Source organism: Oncorhynchus tshawytscha, linkage group LG27, assembly GCF_018296145.1.
Source record: "Oncorhynchus tshawytscha isolate Ot180627B linkage group LG27, Otsh_v2.0, whole genome shotgun sequence".
Lineage (NCBI taxonomy): Eukaryota > Metazoa > Chordata > Actinopteri > Salmoniformes > Salmonidae > Oncorhynchus > Oncorhynchus tshawytscha.
Genome location: NC_056455.1, coordinates 11,580,220 through 11,605,841, shown reverse-complemented (window position 1 = coordinate 11,605,841; position 25,622 = coordinate 11,580,220). Strand labels below are relative to the sequence as shown.

Below are 25,622 nucleotides of genomic sequence, written 5' to 3'. Positions count from 1 at the left end.
ATACCATGAAGTACAAGGAACTGTCCGTAGATCAAGACCGAATTGTGAGTAGGCATATACTGTATTTGGGGAAGGGTCTAAAAAATGTTATTGAGTATTGAAAGTTTCTAAGAGCACAGTGTTCTCATCATTGCGAAATTGAAAAAATATGGAAGTCTAGACTCTGCCTAGAGCTGACCATCTGACCAAACTGAGCAACCTGGCAAGAAGGACCTTGTTCAGAGAGGTGACCAAAAACCCAATGACTACTGACAGAACTACAGAGTTCCTTGGCTGAGATGGAAGAACCTGCCAGAAGGCACATGAAAGACAACAAATGTACTCGTTGGTCTGAATGCAAAGTGCTACAGTATGTCTTGAGAAAACCATGAATGAAACCAAATGCATGCAAATCCTTGATGAGAATCTGTTTCAAGTGCAAATGACCTTAGACTGGGGCGAAGATTTACGTTCCAACAGGACAATGACCCCAAGCATACAGCCAAAGCAACGCTGGAATTGCTTCAGAAAAAGAATGTGAAAGTCCTTGAGTGGCCCCAGCTAAAGCCCAGACTTGAATCCCATTGAAAATCTGTGGAAAGACTTGAAGATTGCTGTTGACCGCCGCTTCCGATCTAACTTAAGAGCTTGAGAGAATCTGCAAAGAAGAATGGAGAAAATCCAGATGAGCAAAGCTGATACAGACATACCCAAGGCGACTCAAATCTGTAATCGCCGCCAAAGGTGCTTCTACATAGTATTGACAGGTGTGAATACTTTCAATACATTTTCAAAGAAATCAAAACATGTTTCCTCTTTGTCATTATGGGGTATTGTGTGTAGATAGATGAGAAAAAACACCTATTTAACCCATGTTGAATTCAGGCAGTAACACAACAAAATGTAGAATTAGTCAAGGGGTATGAATACTTTCTGAAGGCGCTGTATATGAAGAGACTCTAGTATTATGTAACCCTGGAGAGGAGTAGAGAAGACAGAACAAACACAGGAAACAGCATTACACTTCACCTGAGAGAGACAGAGAGAAAGTCAGATACATCTCCATAACATGGCAATCACAACCCTCAGAAAAAAAATCAAAAATGGATACGACCAGAATTAAAGGCGACATGACAGTTAGTCTCAAAGGACTGAGCGATTAGCAACAAAAGCCCCGTTGTTGACAGCCAGACTCACACAGACAGAGCGAGTCCTCCTCGTTTAAGCTCACAGACACTTTCCTCTCTGCTCAGTGCTCGTGTCTCCATCGCCCTCAGGGCTTTTGTGTTTGAAGCCATTTTGCATTGTCAAAGTCATTACCTTCTGCAACTTCTGCGCCCTGTACTTTATGACTAGGCTCCAGGCTCATCTAGGTGGTTCTAAAATAACCCCAAATCAAACTAATCCCAATTGATGGGTAAAACAAGTCCTTTTACAAATGTAACCTTGTTTCTTTGAAGGAATGGAAGAGACTGGTAATAGCCTACCTTTATGCCAAAACAATGAAAGTACACTTATGCCATGTAATCCACAGCTTGTTCAACAGGAAGGCCCTCTAGTCATTCAATATAATGTTTTTATAAGTAGTGGGGATCTACTGTTCACAAACAAAGACACATTTGGAATGAAAGACGAAAGTGTTGGACTGTGTTGCACAGCTACATCATGTGTGAATCAGAGAGCTGAGTCATGAGCTAGTTTGCAACATAACACCCTGCCCGAATCTGTGAAGCCCAGTGCTTTATATAGGACACAGCTTGCACACAACGCCCACCGCAATCCTACATGCTCCATGGTTTCTCCTGAGCTCAGCCCGCCAGGTGACATCTTAGTTTTTCTGTTAACACAGAGGGATTTCCTACTGAGTCAAATTTACCAGCTAATTTGTCTTACAATAACATGGAACCTGAAAAAAAACATCTGTACAACAGTTTAGCCTAATGCAGTCCTAGAGTATGCATGGACATTTTATGGTAAATAGGTTTGCTTAATTTAGCTCTCCGGGTTTCTATGGAAATAGCAACTAGGTTAAAATAAGTGTACCCTATTTTGTAGGGTCAAGGTGAAGCTTCATTCAGGTTTACCGTCAGAGGAACAGAGCAGGCCTTTTAGAATAGGCTGACATTCCATAATCAACCTGCTCAGGATAACCCTCTGTAGAAGCTGTGCAGCAGGTAAATTCCACATGAAAGAGAATGAAAAAGTGGACGTGGAGTACAACATCAAATCAAAGGTCAATCAAAAGGATGTCTGCCAGCGGCTGAATAGCTCGACAGGCCCAACTGACAGCAGCTTGGAATCATGGGATACCATAACAACTGGTCAGCATACAAAGAGAGAACACTTTGGCCCACTGGAACTACTGTCCTGTTTTTGAGAATTCAGAACTCAGAATTGTGCCAGTCAGGACTGAAGTCAGGTGGTAGCTACCACTCATGGGCTATTTAGGACATGCATAAACATGGTAACTCGTACACACAGACACCTTATCACTTTCATGCTCGAAAAAAACTGTCTTTGAAGGTTGAGGCGTTATACAGCTTTCTCCTCATGCATTTCAATATCACTGATAGTCGAAAGAGCCCGGGGCAAATTACATTAGTCTTGAAAGGAGAAAGGATGAAGTGTGGGGAAGTCATTAAATATTCAGGCCAGGCCAATAGGCAGGAGAAGATCAGTAACCTGCTGCACACCTCTGTACCCAGTCTTTTCTTGGTATTGGTACGACCGTGAAAATATGACCCTGTTGTTTTTTAACCACATGAGACCCCTGATGTGAAATCAGTTGAACGGAGCACGGAGAAGAGCATGAAAGGAGAGAATCAATCTAGCTATTCAAAAGGAGACACCAGGGCATTCATATTGTTCAGGTCCACATTGTGAAGTTGAAGCTTTTTTAAAAAACTGTTTTTTTCACTACTCCCTAGCTCAGACAAAAAGGACGCAGGTGCTCAGGTGCGAAAAGTAGCCTCCTCCCAGCTACCTGAAACGCTGCTCCAAAAATACAGCCACTTCCTTCAGGGAGTCATTTTATTTTAAAACTCACTTTTTTACTGCCAGTCTCCTTCTGACAAGTTTAAAAAAGACAGGCGCACCGGGAAAAAGCCACGGTGAAGAACAGTTGCTTGTTAATAAAACCAGACGCAAGTGTGTCAAAGGCACAAAAGAAAATGACATAGTTCATAGCACAGCTATTTCTGGAGCAACATAAACGTAGTGCAGAAATGCTGCTGACAGCCATTGTAACATAAAAACAGAGGAGCCAGATGTGCCCAGCTATAACAGGTATTTTTCTAAACCCCAGTGTCATCCTTAGTTGTTGTGAACTGTGTGAATGTATAGCTATCTACACAATAAGAATCATCATACTGCTGTTGGAATACTGGTCAGGGCCATGTACTGTATCAATAAGAAATATCATACTGCGTCATACTGCTATTGGAATACTGGTCGGGCCATGTACTGTATCAATAAGAAACATCATACTGCGTCATACTGCTATTGGAATACTGGTCGGGCCATGTACTGTATCAATAAGAAACATCCTACTGCTATTGGAATATTGGTCGGGTCGTGTACTGTATCAATAAGAAACATCCTACTGCTATTGGAATATTGGTCGGGTCGTGTACTGTATGCCTATGCTATTTCAACACCTTACTTTGAGCTCTCAAAGCTCATAGGTCTAATGCTAATTTTGACATCCATGAAAATCATCTTTGCAACCCAAGATGTACACAAGAGTAGTCATCATAAACATAAGAGTTCCTCTGATGAATTTAATGTGTTTTGATGATTGGGATTTTTTCTGCAAAAGGAGTGTCATTGTAAACATGACAAAACTGAACAACTTAATCAGATACGTTGATGTAAAAATACAAAAATGCAATATTATCCAAGAATTATAGGGACCTGCCAATAGTTGACTTGTGAAGCTCAAGCAGCAGATAAAACACACACCACAGTTGTTTTTCAGATGTCATGTGAAGCAAATGTGCAAGAGAAGGCCCCCTGCTACACTCTTAGATCCCTGTGCTGTCCCATCTCCTAGTGTGTGTCCCACTATGTGTCAAATAGCACTGTGTGAGTCTCTGTGACACCAGGCCTGACACTAGGCCTGACACCAGGCCTCCCAGGGTGCTTTTGGGCAGGAATCAGAGGGCATGGAGCCTTTGAGGGGCTCCGGCTGGCTTGGCCGGCCGTTGTACATCCCATCGGCAGTCGTGCAGAGCTGGCCCCCTTTATCTTTTTATTTGAGCTCCTGCTGTGCACCTGAAGGGAGGTCAGATCAAAAAACCAAAAGCGTGGAGCCAAGCTTCTTTGCTGCACAGCTATACACTGCTTTAATACCCTCAGCCAATGGCAGCATAGACATTCACACATCATACAGGCTTGGACTTAAATAAAACCCTGGGAAATATTGAACAAATTATAATACGAAGAGCTGGGAGCAGGTAGCAATTCAATCATGGAAGGAGCACAGAAGTATTCTTCCATTGTAATCCCATTGCTGAGACACATTTGTTGCTCGGGGGTCTCTAAGGTGTATGGACTAACAGACATGATCAGAATAAAAGATAATGTAGCTGCCACAAATGCATAATCCAGAAAATACATTTATTAAGAATCGTTGCATTAAAGAGGGTATGCAAGAGAGATTAGATATATATGATCATGTGCAATGTTCTATTCTCTCAAAAACAACAAAAATGTATACCCAGTATGACACTGGTGACAGTGTCAGTCTCAGTCTCGTGTCTCAGGTTGCTTGGCAAATGCTGTAGCCTGTAATGTAAGGTGTCTTTCACACATCCTACATGTTGTGAGACAGTGTGGAGAGACAGACTGTAAGAAACCCCTGAATTAGCACTCCATGTGTTAGTGAATCAGTTTCCATTTGATCTCCAGGTTACACCTTCAGAGCGCTCCTCCTCTTGCCTGGCTACTCAAACTCCTTGCTCCGGCCAAATACTATGCCATTCCCAAGGACTTTAGTTTCTGCTCCGCAATGGGTCTGAGTCTGGATCCGAGTCCCTCCCTGACGATTTCTAGAACGCAAACACATTCTAACCATTCTGATTGGTCCCAGAAACCAAAGGGTTAGGTCAGACATCAACACAAACGATTTCAGCAATGGTAGTCTCAGACTGAAGTATGTAGCGAACATAGAGCTGCGGAAGAATTCAGTTTGAGTCATCAGGCAACTACTCCACATCAGACAACGCAATCATCTTTCTTATGTTAGTACTTCCGGCGCCGACAGAGATGGCCGCCTCGCTTCGCGTTCCTAGGAAACTATGCAGTTTTTTGTTTTTTTTACGTGTTATTTCTTACACTAGTACCCCAGGTCATCTTAGGTTTCATTACATACAGCCGAGAAGAACTACTGAATATAAGATCAGCGTCAACTCACCATCAGTACGACCAAGAATATGTTTTTCGCGATGCGGATCCTGTGTTCTGCCTTACAACCAGTGTAACCGAGTGGATCACATGCAGCGACCAAAAAAAAAAAACGACTCAGAAAAAGAGGGAAACGAAGCGGTCTTCTGGTCAGACTCCGGAGACGGGCACATCGTGCACCACTCCCTAGCATTCTTCTTGCCAATGTCCAGTCTCTTGACAACAAGGTTGATGAAATCCGAGCAAGGGTAGCATTCCAGAGGGACATCAGAGACTGTAACGTTCTCTGCTTCACGGAAACATGGCTAACTGGAGAGACGCAATCTGAAGCGGTGCAGCCAGCGGGTTTCTCCACGCATCGCGCCGACAGAAACGAACATCTTTCTGGTAAGAAGCGGGGCGGGGGCGTATGCCTTATGGCCAACGTGACATGGTGTGATGAAAGAAACATACAGGAACTCAAATCCTTCTGTTCACCTGATTTAGAATTCCTCACAATCAAATGTAGACCGCATTATCTACCAAGAGAATTCTCTTCGATTATAATCACAGCCATATATATCCCCCCCCAAGCAGACACATCGATGGCTCTGAACGAACTTTATTTAACTCTCTGCAAACTGGAAACGATTTATCCGGAGGCTGCATTCATTGTAGCTGGGGATTTTAAAAAGGCTAATCTGAAAACAAGACTCCCTAAATTTTATCAGCATATCGATTTCGCTTCCAGGGGTGGAAAGACCCTGGATCATTGTTACTCTAACTTCCGCGACGCATATAAGGCCCTGCCCCGCCCCCCTTTCGGAAAAGCTGACCACGACTCCATTTTGTTGATCCCTGCCTACAGACAGAAACTAAAACAAGAAGCTCCCACGCTGAGGTCTGTCCAACGCTGGTCCGACCAAGCTGACTCCACACTCCAAGACTGCTTCCATCACGTGGACTGGGAGATGTTTCGTATTGCGTCAGACAACAACATTGACGAATACGCTGATACGGTGTGCGAGTTCATTAGAACGTGCGTTGAAGATGTCGTTCCCATAGCAACGATTAAAACATTCCCTAACCAGAAACCGTGGATTGATGGCAGCATTCGTGTGAAACTGAAGGCACGAACCACTGCTTTTAATCAGGGCAAGGTGGCTGGTAACATGACTGAATACAAACAGTGCAGCTATTCCCTCCGCAAGGCTATCAAACAAGCTAAGCGCCAGTACAGAGACAAAGTAGAATCTCAATTCAACGGCTCAGACACAAGAGGCATGTGGCAGGGTCTACAGTCAATCACGGACTACAGGAAGAAACCCAGCCCAGTCACGGACCAGGATGTCTTGCTCCCAGGCAGACTAAATAACTTTTTGCCCGCTTTGAGGACAATACAGTGCCACTGACACGGCCTGCAACGGAAACATGCGGTCTCTCCTTCACTGCAGCCGAAGTGAGTAAGACATTTAAACGTGTTAACCCTCGCAAGGCTGCAGGCCCAGACGGCATCCCCAGCCGCGCCCTCAGAGCATGCGCAGACCAGCTGGCCGGTGTGTTTACGGACATATTCAATCAATCCCTATACCAGTCTGCTGTTCCCACATGCTTCAAGAGGGCCACCATTGTTCCTGTTCCCAAGAAAGCTAAGGTAACTGAGCTAAACGACTACCGCCCCGTAGTGGCACTGTAAACAAAAAGCTTTGAGAGACTAGTCAAGGACCATATCACCTCCACCCTACCTGACACCCTTGACCCACTCCAATTTGCTTACCGCCCAAATAGGTCCACAGACGATGCAATCTCAACCACACTGCACACTGCCCTAACCCATCTGGACAAGAGGAATACCTATGTGAGAATGCTGTTCATCGACTACAGCTCGGCATTCAACACCATAGTACCCTCCAAGCTCGTCATCAAGCTCGAGACCCTGGGTCTCGACCCCGCCCTGTGCAACTGGGTACTGGACTTCCTGACGGGCCGCCCCCAGGTGGTGAGGGTAGGCAACAACATCTCCTCCCCGCTGATCCTCAACACTGGGGCCCCACAAGGGTGCGTTCTGAGCCCTCTCCTGTACTCCCTGTTCACCCACGACTGCGTGGCCATGCACGCCTCCAACTCAATCATCAAGTTTGCTGCACCGCCCTCAACCGTAAGGCTCTCCAGAGGGTAGTGAGGTCTGCACAACGCATCACCGGGGGCAAACTACCTGCCCTCCAGGACACCTACACCACCCGATGCTACAGGAAGGCCATAAAGATCATCAAGGACATCAACCACCCGAGCCACTGCCTGTTCACCCCGCTGTCATCCAGAAGGCGAGGTCAGTACAGGTGCATCAAAGCTGGGACCGAGAGACTGAAAAACAGCTTCTATCTCAAGGCCATCAGACTGTTAAACAGCCACCACTAACATTGAGTGGCTACTGCCAACACACTGTCAATGACACTGACTCTACTCCAGCCACTTTAATCATGGGAATTGATGGGAAATGATGTAAATATATCACTAGCCACTTTAAACAATGCTACCTTATATAATGTTACTTACCCTACATTGTTCATCTCATATGCATACGTTGATACTGTACTCTATATCATCGACTGCATCCTTATGTAATACATGTATCACTAGCCACTTTAACTATGCCACTTGGTTTACATACTTATCTCATATGTATATACTGTACTCGATATCATCTACTGTATCTTGCCTATGCTGCTCTGTACCATCACTCATTCATATATCCTTATGTACATATTCTTTATCCCCTTACACTGTGTATAAGACAGTAGTTTTTTTGGAATTGTTAGTTAGATTACTTGCTCGTTATTACTGCATTGTCGGAACTAGAAGCACAAGCATTTCGCTACACTCGCATTAACATCTGCTAACCATGTGTATGTGACAAATAACATTTGATTTGATTTGATTTATGTCCTGTCCCTGAGCCGAAACACAAGTCCAAAACAACCAAAAGCCACTCTTTGAGGAGTCACATTAGTGCTTCTGAAAGTCCAGGAAATCTTCATTTAATGCTCTTACACGTTGCTCTAGGCACGCTCAAAAACTTAGAAAGTACTCACTAACTCCTTTGCAAAAAGCCCTATGGCTGAAATGCCTACTGGTACATTTAAGAATGCACTTTTAAGTGAAGGGGGGACTCAAAATGCATGCGTGTTTTGAACAGCCTAAGGTGAACAAAATACTGTATCACAATGTCTCGTAATTATTCCAGTTTTCAAAGTGAGAAACAAATAGGTTTCCGTCAGCAGAACAGCAGCAGTGAAGCCTTGGACTAGTTAGCCTGGCTGGGTCTTGATCAAAGAGCCAGATGAAAAGGGTAGAGGGGGTGAACGCGTGTTCCCCAGAGTTCTGTAACCATCTGAAAGCACATTAAAGTCCTATTCATTGATAATGAGCAGACAGAACCCAGAGAATCCCTCTGTGGAAACGTGATACCAGCCTGACCTGTGATCTTTCTCGCTCTCGCAGATAATACACCTATTCTGTTGAGATGCACAACTAAAGGTTACAGCACACAGTTGAACCCACCCACCCACACAAGCAGACACACGCACAATTAAAAGTACCCTGTAAAAAGTAGTTTTGACAGTTGCATGTCTTGGATGATGGGGTAAAGGCTTTATGCCTAAACAGAGAGAAGTTTACCACGTGTCCATAAGAAGATTAGGTTATTTTGGGGGGACAGACGGCTGATTCCAAGACTGAATCCCACAGCATCTGTTCTGTTTCCGCTCAGAAACACTGCAGTACAACTTATTTAGTTACAATGCCAGTGCATTCGTCATCATTTAGGTTTTTAGGCATTCTTACCATTTTGAGTTGAATGATCTCTTAAAACGTAGACCTACCCTGCTAGGAAAAAGTAACATTTCTTTAGTCTGTCCAACAAAGATGAACGGAGAGCTGTAAAATCTCAAAGGACAGGTAGGTAGGTGTGTTGAGTCATTAGGCATTAGGCAGCCTAATTTAGGCTTAATATTTTGTACATCCTATAACAGAGTGAGACAGCCAGGTGCCTCTTACGACGCTCTGTTGACAGTCTTTCTTATTTTCCATTTTGCTTGTCAACTTGGGCAGAGTCTAAACTCATGCTGTTTATAACAAATTCGACCCTCTTCAGAGCTACATTCACTTAGTCAATGCTTTCACAGCTCAATGCGTTCACAGCTCTGAAGTTCTTACCTCGACCACTTTCACACACCTACCTTGAGCAAAAATCCTTACATGCATTTTCCCACACACTCAACTGGGCAGGGAAAGTTCTGAGATTGGTATTTGTTTACATCTAGGGACAAAAATCAAAGAAAACACTAATGTAGAACTTTATGATTAAAGTAGAAACAATCGTCTCTTTTTGGGAACAACAAACACAGAACAAGAGCACACACGGTCTTCCAGGTCATCCACTGGCAATGTACACTAACCATCTTTGTTTTCCTAATTGAAATCATACAATCAATCCATGCCATCTGAATGTACTGTGCAGACTCTACATGGCAAGCTTCTAGCTCTATCATGGATCTCATGGTCCACGTTGCGTTCTGTGTTTATTTTAACCCCGTTCCTCGCAGTTTATCCCTCAGCAGATGGGCGCTAGGCTGAGGAGGAGATTTGCGCCCACACGGACTCATCACACCTGTCGCCCGGCGAGGCGCCTGCCTGGTACACACAGATGACACCATACGTTGTACCATGGGCGTCTCCCACCAGAGCTGTGAGAAGGACTCTCCTGGCTCCACGCCCATAATAACATACAGAACTAGGCCTATTCATTGGTTGCATCTCCATCACTCGGAGGCGTCATGCCATTCTTATTAACGTTCTCAAGACGCCCTAAAGTCATGATAAGACCAGTCATTCTGGACGGAAGCTAAATACTGTTTAGTCTAAATTACACTATAGTTCTTGGAAATACGATGACTTGATAAAGTAGCCAAATGTTTAGTTGGAAACAACTTTGCCAACATTATCATGTCGTCAAATTTACTTTAGACAGATGGCAATGTTGTCATTAGCTAGCAAAGCTAACGGTAGCTAGCTAAAATCCAGTGTCCTCCCCTGAAATGTAGCTAATTAGCTAACATTATACTGCATCTAAAGTCAATCTGGCGACATAAAAATGATGACAAAAAGGTTTTCCTTCTAATTATTTGCCTCCTTTTGAATGGCATTGTATTTCCAAGCCACTGTAATGCACTTGTGATGAAATCTTCATCAGCGCTCATTGACGATGCATTGAGCAGAATGCTCAGTTGGGCATCAGTCCAAAATGAATGTTCAAAACAAAATAGTGACGAAGCATGCAACCCATGAATAGCATCTGTGTGACCACACCTCCCTTTTGTCCCAGAACTTTCTGGAACTCCGACCTCAAAAGACACAACCCAGGATCAAGGGCTCACACACCAATATCGTTTGCTGGCCGAGAGTAGTTAACACATCTGAACGTAATTTGCGAACCAAGTGTGCACGGATTTTATATGTAGAATCGCATCAAAAATGTCAGCAGTCAGACATCTACAGTGGGTGGTCCTTAAAACTTATTATGGGCAGGTGGGACGATAGCCAACATCCGGTGAAATTGCAGAGCGCAAAATTCAAACTACATTATTATAAATATTTAACTTTCATAATACATAAAAATAAAGCTTAACTTCTTGTTAATCCAGCCGCTGTATCAGATTTCAAAAAGGCTTTATGGCGAAAGCACACCATGCGATTATCTGAGGACAGTGCCCCGCATACAAACACATGAAAAACATATTTCAACCAGGCAGGTGCAACACGAAAGTCAGAAATAGCGATATAAAAAATGCCTTACCTTTGATGATCTTCTTCTGTTGGCACTCCAAAAAGGTCCCAGTTACATCAAATGGTCCTTTTGTTCGATAATGTCCTTCTTTATATCCATAAAAACTCAGTTTAGCTGACGCGCTTCAGTCAATAATCCATCCAGTTTCCCTCTATCAAAATACATACAAAATGAATCCCAAACGTTACTAATAAACTTTTATTAAACAAGTCAAACAACGTTTATAATCAAACCTTAGGTACCCTAATATGTAAATAAACAATCAAATTTAAGACGGAGAATCGTTATTGTCTTTACCGGAGAAAAATACCAAAGAACGTGCTCAGAACGCGCTCTCTTCCATGCGCTTGGAAACACTACAGCCAAAATGGGAGCCACCTAGAAAAACGACAATTTCTGGCTCATTTTTCCAAAAACCAGCCTTAAACTCTTTCTAAAGACTGTTGACATCTAGTGGAAGCCTTAGGAACTGCAATCTGGCAGGACTTGGCCTTATAATAAAAGTGATAGCCATTGAAAATAGTGGTAGGCTGAATTTATTTGGGGGGATGGTTTGTCCTCGGGGTTTTGCCTGCCATATCAGTTCTGTTATACTCACAGACATAATTGTAACAGTTTTAGAAACTTTTGTGTTTTCTATCCAAATCGACCAATTATATGCATATCCTAGCTTCTGGGCCTGAGTAACAGGCAGTTTACTTTGGGCATGCTTTTCATCCAGATGTCAAAATACTGCCCCCTACCCAAGAGAGGTTAAAGCATGGGGGGCTGAAAGATCGGCAGAAGAACACTAGATCAACATTCGGTGCGATGTGTGCAAGCCTTAAGATAATTGTGAGATTCTGGGATCCAAACGGACATATTTAATGTTGTCTAAAATACTAGCTATCATCAAAGACCACTCTTCTCAGGTCTCTCTCACAATTTTTGTCCATGTCATATATAACCCTTTGATCTTACAGTTGTAGGATCTTAATGTGAGCCAGTTTGCTACAGCAGGAAAATAATCCTGCAGCATCAGGAAATGTGGACATTTGTTTAGGGTTTGATACATTTTTGTAAGGGAAACTAAGTCTGAAATGTCAAAGGGGAAATTACAAACGTCAGATGCCTTTTTAAACTTCAAATACACTACTGCATTGCAGGAAAGTTCTCCTGCAACAGGCTGATCAAATTGAAATCCTACATCTGTATAAAGTTCAAAGCCAGCCGGCAAATATGTTCCTAGAAATGCTCTCTACATCATTTGAAAGCCCCGAGCCTGCAATGTTGATCAAGGTAGTGAGAGTTGGGGACTGTATGAAACTGTCTGACTGAATCTGTTCCAACAGCATATGAGCCAGTCATAACCACTGACTCTTGTGTAACATCACAATATCTATCCATCAGGGATATCCACCAGTAGGTAAGGGAAAGATGGTGACCCTGACAAGTGGTCTCCTTAGGTGTGTGATTGGCTAATATCCCCTGATAAGCACTTGTAGCCACTGGGGGCTCAGTGGGTGCAAGTGGCTAAAGTGCTGCCGCCTGGCTGCCGATCCCCAGGTAAACTCTCTCTCTGCTCATTAAATGGAACGAATAATGAGACTCACAGCTAGACAGTGACAGAGTAGCAGCTATCGCCATTCTCAATTTCTCTCTATTTCTTGCCTCCTAGTGCCACAGAATGAGCCTGATGAACAATCCTTGCCTTCAGCCTGGCAAGTAGTCTAAACAAGGCCCCCAACCTGCATTTGACACTGACTGCAAATTGTGTACGTGTTTCTGTGTGTGTGTGTGTGTGTATATGCGTCTCAGCAGAGAGAGATACACAACACAGAGAGGAAATATTTCTTCACTCTACAATTATACAGTATCGCTGTTGAATCATTTCCCCACCTGTTCCTCTCAATCACTTATTTGATGATTGTTGGATTAAGTTCAATCGTGAGTCACGGTGATTACGTACTTCAATTCACATGTGTTTTCATACACTGGCGCTGTGGTTGACTACAATAAGACAAATGTCACGAGCAACCTTTTGAGTCAAGGGATGTATTCATGACCTGTAATCTCCCCCAAAGTAGGAGAACACAGCTTCCTGACAATGCCATCATGGTAACCAACATGTGTTATCATCTAGCTCGACTGATGGGGCTTTCTGATTATCAGTAGCAAACTCACAGTGAGTGGACATCTGCTGTTGCCGGCTGCTCAGTGGGTGACATATCACGTCTCCTGCTCCTCCTGCACACGCCCTCCTTAATGGCACTACGACAACATCTGCTTACCTCACACTCACACACTGACGCATACACTGAGACAACATTGAGACAACACTGCCATCCTGCCCCCAGGTAAACCACAGGCACTATATCCCCATAAGAGGGACCATGTTGGGGAGGAGAGATCCAACTTCTAGCTAGCCTACTAGTTCAACAAAATGGATTGTTTATAACCACAGCGCTGGACCCAATTGTCAGGGCACCAGATTTGCTAACTTAGGCAAAGAGATGGAATCCATTTGGAGAGTTGTACTAATGATTAAAATGACTAGCATAAGGAAAGGTGGAAATCTGCTATTAGGAAGTCCAATGGCTGCATCTGTCATTGGGGGACGGAGGTGACGGGTGTGGGGTCAGGAGTCAGGATCAGATCCATAGCTGCAGCTGGACTGTATGGAGTCACTCCTCTGATACTGTGATGCTGGTGGTAAGGGATTAGAAGAGTTGGATGGATGAAACGAGAACATTTGGGCCTAGATATGTTTTTATATTTTTCTGTGTGCTTTCCAGATTTACAACATCAGCAGTGGAAACAGCATTGTCAAATGAGCATTTTAGACAAACTTACAAAATAAAATGCAGGCAGCTGATTCCTCTAATGAATAATTAGAATAATTTATTTGATCGTGTTAAAGTCAAAGACTGCTTTCATGTTTAGGGCTCATATTGTTCTCTCCTCTAATGTTCCAGACAATAACCAGATTCCCTGAGATGCTCCAAAGTACCTACTGACTGCCTGGATAGAAATAGATCAGGTTACAACATCTGAAAATCAAGAGTTAAACTCTAGGTTAAGTGCCAACGCAGTCGAGTAATACTGTAATAATAACCTGTTAATAAATTTAACATTCACAAAATAATAACTAAAACCATACATGTACAGTCCCAGTAAAAAGTTTGGACAAACCTACTCATTCAAGGGGTTCTCTCTATTTTTACTGTTTCCTACATTGTAAAATAATAGTGAAGACATCAAAACTATGAAATAACACATATGGAATCATGTAGTAACCAAAAAAAGTGTTCAACAGATTCTTCAAAGTAGCCACCCTTTGCCTTGATAACAGCTTTGCACACTTTTGGCATTCTCTCAACTAGCTTCATGAGGTAGTTCATTTGTGGAATTTATTTCCTTCTTAATGCATTTGAGATCTTACAAAAGATAGCCCTATTTGGTAAAAGATCAAGTCCATATTATGGCAAGAACAGCTCAAATGACTGTCCATCATTACTTTAAGACATGAAAGTCAGTCAATTTGGAACATTTCAAGAACTTCAAAAGTTTCTTCAAGTGCGGTTGCAAAAACCATCAAGCGCTATGATAAAACTGGCTCTCATGAGGACCTCCACATGAAAGGAAGACCTAGAGTTACCTCTGCTGCAGAGGATAAGTTCATTAGACCACAGAAATTGCAGCCCAAATCAATGCTTCACAGAGTTAAAGTAACAGACACATCAACTGTTCAGAGGAGACTGTGTGAATCAGGCCTTAAATGGTAGAATTACTGCAAAGAAATCCCTACTAAAGACACCAATAAGAAGAAGAAGAGACTTGCTTGGGCCAAGAAACACGAGCAATGGACATTAGACTGGTGGAAATCTGCCCTTTGGTCTGATGAGTCCAAATGTGAGATTTTTGGTTCCAACCGCTATGTCTTTGTGAGACGCAGAGTAGGTGAACGGATGATCTCCGCATGTGTGGTTCCCACCGTGAAGCATTAAGGAGATGTGATGGTGTGGGGGTGTTTTGCTGGTGACACTGTCTGTGATTTATTTAGAATTCAAGGCACACTTAACCAGCATGCCTACCACAGCATTCTGCAGCAATACGCCATCTCATCTGGTTTGTGCTTAGTGGGACTAACATTTGTCTTTCAACAGTACAATGACCCATCACACCTCCAGGCTGTGTAAGGAATATTTGACTAAGAAGGAGAGTGATGGAGTGCTGCATCAGATTTTTTAAATGTATTTGACCTGGCCTCCACAATCACCCGACCTCAACCCAATTGAAATGGTTTGGGATGAGTTGGACCGCAGAGTGAAGGAAAAGCAGCCTTTGAAGAATCTAAAATATATTTTGATCTGTTTAACACTTTTTTGGTTACTACATGATTCCATATGTGTTATTTCATAGTTTTGATGTCTTCACTATTATTCTACAATATAGAAAATAGTCAAAATAAAGAAAAACCCTTGAATGAGTAGGTGTCCAAACTTTTGACTGGTACTGTATATGTACTGTTATCCCATTATACCAGGCCATTACAGTTGTAATATGGAACATAACATAACGCCCTGCAGGGTGAATAACATCTTGGGGAAAAGGGATCTCTTAGAGGTCAAATCATAGGTGTCAACACCTCAGGCAACATGTCACCAGGGACGGCTAGATAAGATGTTGGTGGAGGGCAAGGTGAATATATAAATGGTTCATTTGAAATTCTAGCAGGATACAAATGTAACTAAAATCAACCTGCAAGGAATTACTTACGTGCCACTGCAATCTCACCTCACCACCACTCTCATTCAGCAGACATTAAAATTGAAGGCACACTCACTCCATTTGTGCCACCACCAGCAAGTTGCCAAATATAACGAGCACCATCTCAACCCTGATTACTGCAACACTCTCAACCCCCGCTGAGTCCTGCTAACTGTATCTCCAGGAACGTCTGCTTCTATTACATATTCAGACGGTGACCTCTATACACATGCACGCTTTCTGACTTGACAGGCGAAGGATGCCGTCTGAAGATAAGTGTACGTAACAATCACCTTGATGATTCTTCACGGGACTAGACGATGAAGAAAACCCCGAGAGAGGAAGGAGAAGGGGAGGAAACAAACCCAGAAAGAAAAGAAACATCATTAGCCCTGGAAATGAAAAGGTGGGAAGAAGTGTTTAGAGGGATTTACCTGGGCGGGAGGCACTTGGCTCAGCTTCCTCAACAGATCATCTGGAATAGATCGGTTTGGGGAAATTATCAATATGGTACAAGATACAGGGATTTCCAATCTGTATGAAGGTTGAGGTGTTTGGCTCTTTCCCTAACCACATGTGGGAGAAAACAGGAAATGAGAACAAACTCTTTGTATTTACCCTTTCATCAAACACATGCACATTGTAATAACCAAGAAAATTGAGAAACATCATTTGATTTGTGATTTGTACAGACCGAGGAAGGGGAGAAAAGCACATCATAGTCTACATTGGAAATATACCCATCATACATACACTGGTGCTCTGTTCTAACTTAAGAGTCCCTGGTGAATATTCTGAAGCCACTACCTGCTAGTTCCGATTGTGATCTGATTGGCCATTGATGTATGCCGACCACGAATATTTATAGAATAGACACAATAAAGGATGAAGTATTCAGAGGAGCTCCTTTGTACTAAGAGACAGGAAATAATTGCAAAGAAAGTAAGATCAATCAGACTTCATATTGTCTATAGACGTAAAAACACAGACAAAAGTACAAAAGGCTAGAATTGTCTAAGAGTGACTTGATGCAGAACCAGTGGAAAAAGATGCAGCAGACATGGAAGTGAGAGTTAAGCTTTGATGTGAATCTTTTACTCTTTAGTGAAGTTCTGAAAGCGCACCAATTTAAACATCTACAAATATGTGCAATTCCAACTTGGCACATTTCCCCCAAACATATTTCCCAGCAATTCGTCTTCAACAAACTCTTAAAACCCCCAAAATATACTTTTCCTATCAGCCTCGTCTCCTCACTCAAGAATTCATGAATATGTGATTCACCTCTGACAAGCTGAAACCACCGAGGTCAGATACCATGCAACAGCAGCGCAGCACTGAAGAATACACAAGACAGGTGCACGCCACCATTCAATATTCAGACTGGACTGTACTGTAGTATGGCTCTTGTACCAGAGTCTACTACGAGGACCATCCCCAGCACATCTCATATCTGACACATTGAGAGTACATGAAAATACAGTTTTCAACACAGTCACCCATTGAGTCTATTTATGATGTGACTTTGAAACTAGACTATAGAAAAATGGAGAATTAATTATACGCATGAAGGGAGCTAATTAAATGGGGGACGAGAGAGCTAATCAATTTGTTACTCCTGCTCCCATCTGATTTATTGGCACACGTTGTATCTACAGGAAGTGTTTAGGTCACAAGACACTGCTACTCTCTGTCTCTGAATGGAAAAGGCAGTGTTCTTTCACTCTCCATTCTATTCCGTCATAGTGCCTTATCTACTCGATTTATTTTCAACAAATTAGCCTTGCTGCAACGTGTACAACCACAAAGCGCAACAACATTGGTGATTTCCCTTGAAATGCAGTCTATTGTTTCCTTATGAAAGGATGTGATGTTAGGTATTGTGTAGCACGGGAGTAAGGAATCATGCTTACAATACTATTCATTAAAAATGAACTACTCTGTCATAAATGTTACTTTTGTGACCTTTTACACACAACCCAAACTGTACAGAAATGTCAAAAGTATACTGTCTAACTACTGACAGTCAGTAATGTTAAAAGGGTTGAAAGAGAAATATAGGGGAAGGTTACTTAACCGTCTATATCGTCAGTAGCTACTGTTCCTCACGCAGAGAAAAGGCACTTACATTTAGTAACAGGGGGTGGTAATGTTCCTCTTGTGCAGACACAGCTGAGCTAAATTTGGAAATAAAGAAAGCTGTAATTATTGTCAGTCTCTAATGTAGCTCCCCCTTAGCTAAACCTCCCGACCCACACAGCAGTAGGGAACACTCGTAAAAAGAAATATATTTTAAAAAATAACAGTAGCTTTCCACTGGCTATGTTTCTTGCATTATACCTTACACTTCACTCCCTGGCCTACATTAACAGATAAATTCACTTGAATATTTCATCATTATATACCACAATGCACAACACCAAAAAAAAACCTGCCTACAAATGCAACTTAATGGCACGTACTGTAGATCTGATTTACCCTTTGAGAAAAGTCTCATCCTGGACGATGTACTTTTTCAGTTTAAAACGAATCCAAGTTAACTACTCAACTAGACTAGAAAGAGGAGCCATTTTGCTGTCGGTATTACTTTCGTTATTGTCAGGAATCTGTACACATACATGGATACACTTAGTGGCCAGTTTATTCGGAACAATGTGGCTTGCTATATAAAGCAGGCAGACAAAACTAGTGACCTAAGCGACTTTGAGCGAGGTATGGTCATCAGTGCCAGGCACGCCGGTTCCAGTATTTCAGAAAAAAAAACGGCCTCCTGGGCTTTTCACGCACAACAGTGTCTAGGGTTTACCGAGACTGGTGCAACACACAAAAAACATCCAGTTAGACATTGGTGCGGCTGGCTTCCGGGTCAGATGCGCGCTGTGTTAAGAAGCAGTGCGGCTTGGTTGGGTTGTGTATCGGAGGACGCATGACTTCCAACCTTCGTCTCTCACGAGCCCGTACGGGAGTTGTAGCGATGAGACAAGATAGTAGCTACTACAACAATTGGATACGAAGAAATTGGGGAGAAAAAGGGGTAAAATTCAACAACATAAAAACATCCAGTTAGCGGCAGTTCTGTGGGCGAAAACAGCTCGTTGATGAGAGAGGTCGAAGGAGAATATCAAGAACTGTGCAAACTAACAGACAGGCTGGCCACAAACAGGCAAATAACGTTGCAGTACAACAGGCATCTTGGGAAGGCACAACTTGTCAGTCCTTGTCACAGATGGGCTATTGCAGCAGACAACCACACCAGGTTCCACTCCGATCAGCTAAAAACAAGAAGAAGCAGCTCTAGTGGGCATGCAATCACAAACACTAGACAATTGAGGAGTAGAAAAACATTGCATGGTCCTTTGAATCCCGGTTCCTGTTGCGTCATGCTGATGGCAGAGTCAGGATTTGGTGTAAGCAGCATGAGTCCATGGCCCCATCCTGCCTGGTGTCAACGGTACAGGCTGGTGGCGGTGGTGTAATGGTTTGGGGAATGTTTTCCTGGCACACGTTAGGTCCCTTAATACCAATTGAGCAATATTTCCATGCCCCAAATAATTCAGGTTGTTCTGGAGACAAAGGGGGGTCTGACCTGGTTCTAGATGGGTGTACCTAATGAACTGAGAATATAGGGTAACCAATTTTGCATAATTGACACCATATATCCATATATCCAACACATTGTCTAACAAAAGATTGGATTGCATCAACAGCTCATTTGCTGTAGTTTTAGTTTCTTGTCCCCTGCTACTTGTACTGTCAGACTCCCTCTTTGATCAGTCTCAGTGAAACTCTTTCCTTCCTGACTTCTGCTGAGGTGGGCTTCCTGGGAATGAAAACAGTCTTCTATGCAGAAACGGCTGCATGCAGGGTGACTGGCGTTATGATCGACATCATTAGGAGCACGGGGAGAGGGATGTGGTGAAATTAGTGAGGACGGACGGGGTGGGTGATCCTGTAGGATGGTTTTAAAACGGGCAAGCTGCATTCTAGAGTGTCACACTATTGTTGTGAGGGCCTTGAAGGGAGAAAACAACAATAGTACCACAGAGGGAGGGATGTTTCTCTATTAATTGGCCGTGTGATGGGGCTGACGTGTGACCATCATCACCGTGATAAGCTCATTATTACCTCATGCTTTAGTTTTGGGCACGCCAGCCAAATGACTGACACTGTAATCACATTAACATAATGACGACTAAAGGAGCTACTGTATAATGGTGAGGTAGGAGGAAAGGGACGAGGAGGATATGGTTGATTTTTGGATAAACATATCTGAGTGGATAGTGTGAATGAGTGACAAAGTGACACACTGTATTTACTTCTAAATAAATATTATCCATTACACAATCCCTGTGACTTCTAGCATGATTAGGTCTTCTTTATAGGTTATAGCTGCAATATGCAACTTTTTGGGCAACCCGACCAAAATCACATAGAATTGTGAGATATAGAGCTGCCATTCTCATTGAAAAGAAGTCTAAGAAACTGTAGATCTGTTCTATGTGTGCTATTTCTATGCTTCCATGCTTAAGTTCCATTTTTGTGTCTTTTACTTTCGGTTTTGTACACCAGCTTCAAACAGCTGAAAATACAAAATGTTTGGTTATGGAAAACATATTTCACAGCGGTTTAGACAGTACAATAATTTTCAACATTATACTTTCTTGTTTTGTCACAAACTGAAATTAGTCAAACTATTAGAATTTTTGCAACCAGGAAACGGCACAGGTCGACGATTGGGTCTTAAGGTAGAAGATTGCGTCTTTCTATGTTTAAAAGCTTTGGACTCAATATAAATGGTTTACGGAATCATAACAACGGTCTGTGTTTTATGTCATCCAGGAGGGGGTCGGCTCAGTAAAAACAATGTAATATTATTCATCACCCTGGGCAACGAGCTGAGGGGGGAGGGGGAGGGGGGAGATAAACAGGCTAAGAAAGTAAATCATTTTCCAGCTCGCTATGGCATTAATTATAACCCTTCCAGCTCATTCAAGTGCATCCCTCTCCATACACAGCGGTGGCCCTGAATATTCATATTGTTCAGAAAACAGCCTGGCTGATCGTTGTGTTGGGCTGCCAAAGACAACACACCACATCAGGTAGGATGGTAGGATATTAAGATATAGTCCAGCCAGGGCAGGCACTGGGCCCTGCCACTTTCTGGGGGCCTACAGGCCTTTACGACTCTCACTACTGCCATCTCTTAACTTACACCCCAACTTGACCATGTTTCATCTGAGGGTCTGCCAATATGACATTACAAACAATATCCTTCCTTATTCCATTGCACATCTCCATGTGTAGCCTGTGTAGCATGAGATAGATATAATGATGAAGGTTTCCATGATCACTGTACCTTCTTCCACTACACATTAATGTGCCTGTCTGCCTGAAGCAACCCAATAGGGCTGCCAGGACAAGAGGAGCAATACAGTGAGTATGTAGATAGAGCATATGTTTAGACAAGCCGAGCCACGGTACCACACGGCCCTGCCGTAGCCACAAGGGATGCAGGGATATTCATTATCATGGTTGGAGGTTTCGGAGTCGCTTGCTGGGATGCTAATAAGCCAAGAGATCAAAGAGAGGATGCTCAGTGAGAGCGGCTCCCGCAGAACTCTGTGGCCCATATAGCTGCTCTGTTCTGGGCTCCCACCTGCTGCTCTCCCCCTCTCCCTCCACCTGGTCCCCCCAGCCCAGCACACACACACACAGGCTACCAGCCAGGATAGAGACAGCCATGCCAGGGGCACCCATCAACAACCAATCCCTAATTCCCTGTGCTAACAGGGTAACCAGAGCTGGGAACACAACCCATTTCCAAATGAATAATAGCGCATTTGAGGTGGTTTCAGCTCTCATTTGAGGGATGAATATTGACCCATAAAGTACTCTGTTTAATACCCTGTAATGTGCCTAACCCTAACCCTAACCCTAACCCTTTATAATCTCATTGAGTCCATTTGTGAAGTTAGAACCACTTCAGTTTTTTTTACACTTGTGTTCTGAAGAGCTGCAGTACTTGCCTAATGACAGGAAGAGGTCTACACATTCCCAGATAGTCTTATCCACCAAAGCTTTCATCAAGCACTTGCACCCTCTGGTGAGGGGATTAGTCTTTTTCTGACTTTTTCTGAAAACAACATTTATATAAATAGAGGAGAAAGTGAACACAGACGACTGGAAAATGCCAGAACTCAACTGGAAATAAACTTTAATAATACATTGTAAGATGAAATTTGTTCAAAGTTTAATCTGGATCAAAACCACTGAGTTACTGCACTTAAGCGAGACAGAACCAATTTTCTGGGATGTGGGCCTTGGATAAGTCTTTGTCAGATCAATGCGCCGTTAAACAAATCAATGCTCTGCTGACTTGGACATGAAAGGTGTAAAATAAAAGCCTGTGTGTGTGTGCGTGTAAGTGTGTGTGTGTGTGTGTGTGCATATTGATGGGTCTTAAAAGATAGAAAGGTGGTTCAGCTGGTTGCATTTCACTTGAACTTTGTTATCAGCAACATCAATGGCAACTTTCCCTTTCCCATGGTCATCCATCTGTCTCTTTGGAAATGATTTTGCATTTTCAAAACAGACTGTTAGCGAGACAAAAGACCGGCTCTAAAGAGAACTGATGTCAGCACTGAACATGATGAAAACAAATATTAGGCTAACTAGTGAGGGAGCGAGGAATGCAGAAAAATCTGTAGCAAGATTTAACTGATACAGCCCAAAAACTTGGCTGGAAACAGCACACCCCATTGGAGGGCAGGGCTGATTGTGTATAGTCTAGTCAGTCGAAGCAACGTCTCATTACTGAGGAATTGAGACTCATAATGTCATACGCCAATTGTATATTTTCTTTCTCTCTAGCAGGTCTGTCATCATAATGAGGGTCCGGGACAAGGGATGACCCTGGCTTTCCTCTAACATCCTCATTCAACTGCTGTACAGCACGGATTCTGTGCTGCCTGGTTCCACAGAACAGGCATTTGCATTAGGCCAATATCGGATTTATTCCTTGTCTGTGATTTGACCTATTCAGACATGACTCCCTAGTGTCCCTAGTTCACTAACACATTAGTGAGTGTGTCTCTCTGTGACTCCTCAGAGGTTCCCTTCTCACTGACAGGACAAGCGTGTTAAGTGATTCGACAGCTCGGTGCATGCATATCAGATGAACTTCAGTACGCGGGGCTAAAAGGGGATAAAATGGTGAGCTGAATGAGTTTCCATTTCTCTGTGTAAGTCAGTCAATCTTTCATCGTTAGTGAATAATTGTTAGCGTTATTTGTTTGTTGTATTTCCTCATGTCCTGACTGAACTGGAAATGGTTTAGAGCAGTCCGACCCTTACTGGTCACAGGAACATGACACGTTTACCTGGTTGGCTGCCTCTCTTGGCTGGGTGCCAATCCTAGAGGACGCCACATGTAAAGTAAGTGTTTGTGACCTGAATCACTCAAGTCAGCCGGGGTTGCAAAGCCCTACCCACTCCAGGAATATATCTCCAACTGTCAAAACCTATTATCGGCATGTAGGAACAAGATCGATTCTGACGTAAGGCATGACACTGGCTTAAGCTGAAGGACAGGAGACAAGCAAATGCAAGGACTGGTATGAAATTACTGTGCAACGTGTGTCACACCAGATAGAGGGAAATTCACCCTATCTTTATGAATGCATCCTGAATGGTAAGCAATCTTCCCCCACACAGAATATTCCAAATGTCAACCATTTAAGCACGCACACTCATTTACCCATTAATTTAATAAACAACTGGCTTAATAATGGCCATACGTCTGGGTACACCGATCAGACACGCTTCACTTGGTAGATAAAGAAGGATGAGCGATTTCTGAAATTGCCCTACACACCTTGGGATGCTTCAAATAGGCCTACCCATAATGCAAATGTCCTTCCAGAACTCTTGGGAGACAACTCATCTGAATAAATGTATGACTGAACTGGAATTGATTCCTGTCCTATTTTATTCTGTTCTATTTCAATCTAAAAATAGAGTACTGCCATGTTTTATGAATCAGGTCCTCTCTCAGGTCTGATTTGAATAAGAATAGTCCCCTTGCCTGTGTGGGTTGATTGGAAATCCAAGACGTTCAGGTCCCTCGTAGTGATAACAGACTCGGAGAGAGCTGAAACCTGGAATTACTGAGCAAGACTGGTAAATATGAGAGGGCAACTTCAACCATAGGTATCTGAAAACTGCCTGTGTCCAAATTCAATTTCATGAAACACTTTTTCTAAATTGCCCTGCCCACCCTACATTTAAAATATATTTGAAGGGAAATTGTTCCCTGAACCCAGTGTAATTTCAAAGTCTAAAGTAATTTCCAAACCTTATCTTTACCGGTAATTAATTTCCCTCTTTGAAGTGAAAAAAAATAAAATCACATTTTCAGTGACTCACTTCTATAACAAAATGTGTGAAGAGATTGACAAACTGAGACAAGCATCTAAAGTGCACAAAGAACATAGACACACATTGAACTTTCAAACTATAGCCTAGTACCGTAACTATTATCAGAATAGCCTTTCAATTTTGGGGGGGAAAACGTGTTCCATATATTTGATGACAGGAGAACAAATTTCAGACACTAAAATAAACACTATATAGACGTAGGATCTTAATTTGATCCAGTTTGCTACAGCAAAAAAATAAAAAGAGAAGTAAAATAATCCTCCTGGGGGAGCTGAGGAGTATTTTGTCCTCTCTGCTGACCAGTATTTTTCTCAGCTCATGAGTAATAAAGGCCTAGATCACACATTTTGTGGAAATGTTTCCACACATAAAACCCCAGTAATCTCAGCTAAACATCGTCATATGGTCCATGCTTGAGTGTTCATAAACAGATAGAAAATGGTAAAGCATCAAAAATCTATGCAAAGCCTTAAGTCAGCTAAAATCATAAATCAGTATCGAGTTGACTTACAAATGTAGGGTATAGGCTAATCATTACTGACGTAAACCTTATATCACTTGTGGCCATAACAACATCTGCATAATGGATTATTATCTGCTAACAGCTGCCCACTGCACTGAAATAGTCCTTTACTGTAAAGTTGAATGAAACTACTGGCCCTGTTAAGTACAGAAGCCCCATCCTGCAAAGCAGATACTCCACTGGGGATAGAGCACAGCACAGCACATCACAGCCCTACCCAGACCAGCCTGAGGGTAGAACAGGGGGAAGAGAGCTACTCTCTCTATGTATTAGTCTCATCTCAAGGGTGTTACACCAGAAAGTAGCACCACAGGAAACAGTGAACCAGTGTCTGTCAAGTCAGATGTGGAGAGCGTAACAAAAGTTCCACCACTGAAAGGACCATGATGAGGCTTGGAGCCTCTGGGCAGGTATAACTTTTTATCTTCCTGCTGCATAAGCAAGCGCTGAAATAGTCTGATCAGAGTCTGTGCCTTCTTTGACAGATTTCTTTAAGGATGTACAGGTGTTGACATAATTCCAAGGTACTTCCAGATCAGTAAGGGAGCTGCAAATAAGATAGGTGGTGCCCAAACTGGTGGTGCCCAAACTGGTGGTGCCCAAACTGCTTATTATTGATATTAACACATATTTTACTTTTTCTCCTGGTCAATTGCATTATATATATGCTATGCTTTGAAACATAACACAGAAGTAAGAATGATTTAA

General features: G+C 42.8%; 1 long non-coding RNA gene across 4 annotated transcripts in view; it reads right to left on the bottom strand.

Annotated features, from left to right (window-relative positions):
* Positions 1–511: 511 nt before the first annotated feature.
* LOC112225842 overlaps positions 512–25,622 on the bottom strand; it is a 38,704-nt gene continuing 13,593 nt past the window's right edge. For 2 of the 4 annotated variants that reach the window (XR_002949649.1, XR_002949648.1), the window contains 3 exons: positions 18,084–18,132; positions 16,390–16,430; positions 15,671–16,268 (listed from right to left, as the gene is read on the bottom strand). This is a non-coding gene — a long non-coding RNA (uncharacterized LOC112225842). Of the gene's footprint in view, positions 638–15,670; positions 16,269–16,389; positions 16,431–18,083; positions 18,133–25,622 lie in introns of those variants that run through there. The other 2 variants (XR_006080125.1, XR_002949650.2) reach the window with 2 other exon arrangements.